The sequence below is a fragment of the Octopus sinensis genome, linkage group LG3 (genome assembly GCF_006345805.1).
Source record: "Octopus sinensis linkage group LG3, ASM634580v1, whole genome shotgun sequence".
Taxonomy (NCBI): domain Eukaryota; kingdom Metazoa; phylum Mollusca; class Cephalopoda; order Octopoda; family Octopodidae; genus Octopus; species Octopus sinensis.
Window position 1 is genome coordinate 86,940,280 of NC_042999.1, and position 5,000 is coordinate 86,945,279.

The window sequence follows — 5,000 nt, forward strand, 5'->3', positions numbered from 1 at the left end:
TATATATATATATATATATATATATATATATATATATATAATTATATATATATACGTGTATATTTACATATATATATATATACATATATATACATATATAAATATATACGTGTATATATGCATATATATATATATATATATATATATACATATAATACATAGATATATATATATAATATATATATATATTATAATAATATATATATATAGATATATATAATATATATATAATATATATATATATATATATATACATATATGTTTTTCTCGCTTAATGGGTTACAGCTAGTGCTTAACTCTTCTACATGCCTTATTAATGTGTGAGACTGAGACATGGTGTAATTTCAAAAGTAATGTTGGCGTCCATAGGTAAGATAAAAAATTTTTCTTGAGACGCTGGAAATCATTTGAGTGTATCCTCTTTGAATTGCTAAATAATATTCAGCATTGCCCCGCCGAACCATTCTAAATGGGGAAGTTACTCAACTACAAAAGTATGTGACTCACTTCTTGGTCGCTACATTTGGTATATGAAAATGAAGAAAGACAAAATATGATTTAAGGATTTAACTTTACTCTCTTCCTTTTATTGGATGCATAAACAAATAATGAAACTGTTTTACAATTTTTTATGCATATATTCCACCCAACCATTCTACGCTACAGTTTTTCTTGGTAGAGAATCACTTGTTTGCTTTGATGAGGATTCAGGCCTTTCAGTCAAAGACTTGAATCTGTCCTCTCGTAATGGTCCAAAAAAATAATTAAAATTGCTAATAATGGAAGATAGAAATGGAATTCGGCAAGAATAAGTGTCCCTATCTGATAATCAATTGAGATAAACTCGTTAACCCAAACAATAAACATTGATATTCATAATTACAGGTTCCTCGAAATAGCCGATATCATTGTGTACATCGGTGGTGTGAGTAAGGTGTCAAGAGACAAATCGTTAGGTGTGGAAGTTGGATCTGTTCTTCTTCATCAAGTTCATATCCTTTAATGTTTTTGCAAAATCAAAAGCTAGACTTAATATTTGAGATACTAAATTCGTCGCTTGAAGAAATGCACAGTTTAAACCACCAAAATAAGATAAACACTCATTACTGCTAACAGCTTGCACAGTAACAATAATACTAATGAAAATATAGCAACAGCTTGAAGCTAGTCCCTTGAATGTTATATATATCATATCACTCAGATGATACGATGAAAGAGTAAATAAAGAAATGAGTGTATCACATATATGCATAAAATTGCAAATAACACCTTGATATGCTGTAAATAATTAGAAACTATGTGAACCTGGAGTAGCAGAACGGATCTTGATCCAATCAGTTTGTAGAGAATTTCCAAAACGTTTCAACTAATATTACATATGTTCCTACATACATACCGACCGCTATACATACATAAGTATATACTTATGTATTCCCACACTTTTACGTACTGCAATCTAAGGAGAATACCACAAACACACACACACACAAACACACACACAAACAAACACGCGCACACACACACACACACACACACACACACACATATATATATATATATATCTATATATATATATATATATATATCTATATATATATATATATATATATATACAGTCATAGCATGCATATACAAGCGTACACATGCTTACACATACGCAAATACTTGAGACTATCTTTACACAATCAAGCCTTTAATTTCTAGAAAGCATAACAATTTCTACAACTTAAGAAAACAAATTGGCATTAAATTTATATATTGCAATAAATTTAACAATTTAACATTTTTCGTGTTCCACAATTGACACAGTTGTCAGTTGTGGAACACAACAATCACTCCATAAACCTGATGATTGCGTAACGCATGAAAGTACTAGTTTATTGCAAAATTATAAAAATTACAAATAATAAAACGTGAAAATCAGATTAAGTTGGAATTTCATTGATTAATATATTCCTCTATGCACAGTCATATAAACTCTGATACTCGTATATATATATATATATATATATATATATATATATATATATATATATATATATGTATGTATGTATGTATGTATGTATGTATGTATGTATATGTATGTATGTATATGTATATGTGGGGGGGGGGTTGATACAAACAGGAAAAATAGAACTCAAATTATGAGTATATGTATATTTTTGTTAATATTTAGCAGAAGTAACAGAGTGACTGGAGATCCGAGAGTTTCGTGCGTAGGCACTTATCAAACTCTCGGTCCTTGAGTCTCTCTGTTACTTTTGCTAAATATTAATATATATATGTATATATAATTCTATATGTGATATTTCGTTCTTTTATACACGATTCAAAACTGACTTTAAAATAGGACACCTTAAATATTCAATTATCATATTCATTCAATATTAAGAGAAAGGATTTAGAAACAATTCAGTTACAGTAACATCAATTTCGCTTATTTGTTTGCAACGTTTACACCATGACTGGACACTGCTGCTCGCAGTACACAGAATGTTGAGAACAAAAAAAAACTTATTTATGATATCTCAATTGGGCAAAATCAGGTCTTCATTAGATGGAATAATTTATCTTAATGAGGAATATCGGTTTCGAAACCAAATGTGTTACGTAAATTTTACATAATTTATCTTGTCTTTCCAATGTTCGATATACTTTATATGTGTTCATACATGCCAAAAATGGCGAGTGAAATACGTAGCCATATTATTTCCGTGTTGCTGCTGGCAAACATCTCTGTATACATCACGCCACGACCATTGTCGCGCGATTGAAAAACTCTTAATGTTGTGGTCAACACATTTTTATTTCACAATATAAGCAATCTAATTATTGGTTCATATAATTTTAAAATAAATGTGGGATGCATATTATAATTATCCTATTCAGTTATTTATTTATTCTCAAAAGTATTATTATTGGTATATGATACAAAATGTTTAATTGTTTAAACATTGACTTTTTAATACTATCACAAACGTGCTTCTTTCTGTATGCGGTACGTCTTCAGTGTGGAGTAATGGAACAATAGGAAGTCATTTTAATTTTATTATCTAAGTAATTGTCTTCATTTGAAACCAGAAAAATAAGAAGAGAGAGAGAGAGAGAAAAAAAAAGAATAGAAAAAAAGCAAAGTCACTCGTGAATAGAAAAAAATTGGTATTTTTTCCAATTTTTTCTTTTCTTATCAAAGGATCAGCAGCAGATAGGTCTAGTTCAAATGCAAGTGTGTTATGATAAATTTCCATCATTAGCCTAATCTTCCCAACCTCAGCCATTTTTGTAGGCGACGAGTGAGTGATTTCTTAAATGAAAATGTCTAAAGTGATGAGGTATGAAATATTGTAAAGAAAAACTCTAAAGTAAAAACACAAAGAGAACGATATCGAATGTCTAAAGGAATTTAGGGGCTCAGTTTTGCTATGGACATATTTTTTTCACGATGTGTACATTATTCGCATAGAGAGAGGATATTTGATGCAAAATTATAACGAGGCCCAACAGAGGAATTAGACTTACAGTTCAGTCGGTGAACTATGAGTCAACCAGAAATATGTAATCAGGGTAATAAGTTTTGCTGCAAGTACAGATGGCACTGTAACATTGACACGTGATTTATCTTGCGACGTTAAATTCAAACCGTTTAACATAATAAATTATAACTGCCTTAAAAGCTGACTGAATGTAGAAGTACTAAATGCCGGACTTTATATCTTGCGATATTTAGATACACTCGTTTATATTTTTCAAATGTCACCAGCGTCGATTTCGCTTGTTATCTTTTCAGGATCGATAATATTGATACCAATGATAGAGTGGTATCCCTTCTTCAAACTTGCTGGCTTTGTGAAAAAATTTGAAACTTCTGACAAAGGAACGCAGTCTGCAAATTGGGAGAGGTATTACTTGATTAAAATTAATATGACAATTTACTTTATTTTATCGACCCTTAGAGGAATATAAGTTAATGCTGATACCTATGAGATTTGATCTAGCACGTAAACACCCGGTATGTTTTAAATGATAATGGCATCTAGTTTTTTTAGCAGTTTGGGGTAGAGTGGTTTAGTCAATAATATGGGCTCTTATGCTTGAGTTCTGCTTTATTTTATCGACCACAGAAGGATAAATGGTAAAGTTGACACCGGTGATATTTGAACTTAAAAAGTAAAAAGCCGGAATGTATAAATAATAATAAAGATTATATAAGAAATCAATACTATTGTTAGTATATTAAATTGTTGGTTTTATTGTTTGTTTACTAGTTAAATTGTTATTGAATATTTACTAGTTAAATTATCAAACTAGTTAAATATTTCTGGTTAATTTCTACAAATAATTAAATATTTTATGATGCAAAGTATTTCGTTTTAATCAGCTACTTGAAATTAGAGATGAAATAATAGGAAATAATTAAGCAAGGGAAAATGGGCGCCAAAATTAATAGCAACTTGTGAGCATGTGGGATTTGAGCGTTCTAAGCTCCTTTTCTTCTCATCTGCGCATACATTAGCATCGTTGAAGTAGTTACAAGATGAAAGAGGCGTAGACGAAGGTGCACATGCGTGCTCATTGCTCTGAAAATAACATGCTTGTCCTTCTACTCCAGTTTTCAGTCTTGCTTGCTTTAACACTCGTCTTCATCGAACGGCACACATCTGAAGGATTGGAAGGGAGAGGGAAGCAATGAGAAAGAAGAAAGAAATTGGTGAGTGGCACACTTCAGACTTGAAGCGCAAAGAGGAAACGAAAAGAAAGCAAGAAAAAAAATAGAATGTGATAAAAGCAAAAATATTTATAACAAATAAAAAGATTTTTGCCTTACTTTGTAAAAGTTGAAGAGTTGCTGGGTTTGTGACAGGAAGATCAGACTGTAAGTGAATGAATAGTCGCAGATAAAGAAGATTTTTTTTTAAAATTCAACTTGGAATCGTATTTGCATGTGCAAATGTATATGTGAATGAACGTGTAGGGAAGAAGAGGCGAGTTAAATGTATTTA

The 5,000-nt window shown here is 30.5% G+C and overlaps 1 protein-coding gene across 3 annotated transcripts in view; it reads left to right on the top strand.

Moving 5' to 3' along the window:
- Window positions 1-5,000, top strand: part of LOC115209497 (protein Wnt-8b-like) — a 95,460-nt gene that overhangs the window by 43,600 nt on the left and 46,860 nt on the right. The window contains exon 1 of one of the 3 annotated variants that reach the window (XM_036501125.1): window positions 4,844-5,000. This exon is cut by the window's right edge and continues 620 nt beyond it. The exons of the other annotated variants lie outside the window; for them this stretch is intronic. The gene's annotated coding sequence lies outside the window, so the exon portion shown is untranslated. Of the gene's footprint in view, window positions 1-4,843 lie in introns of those variants that run through there. 3 annotated transcript variants of the gene reach the window in all.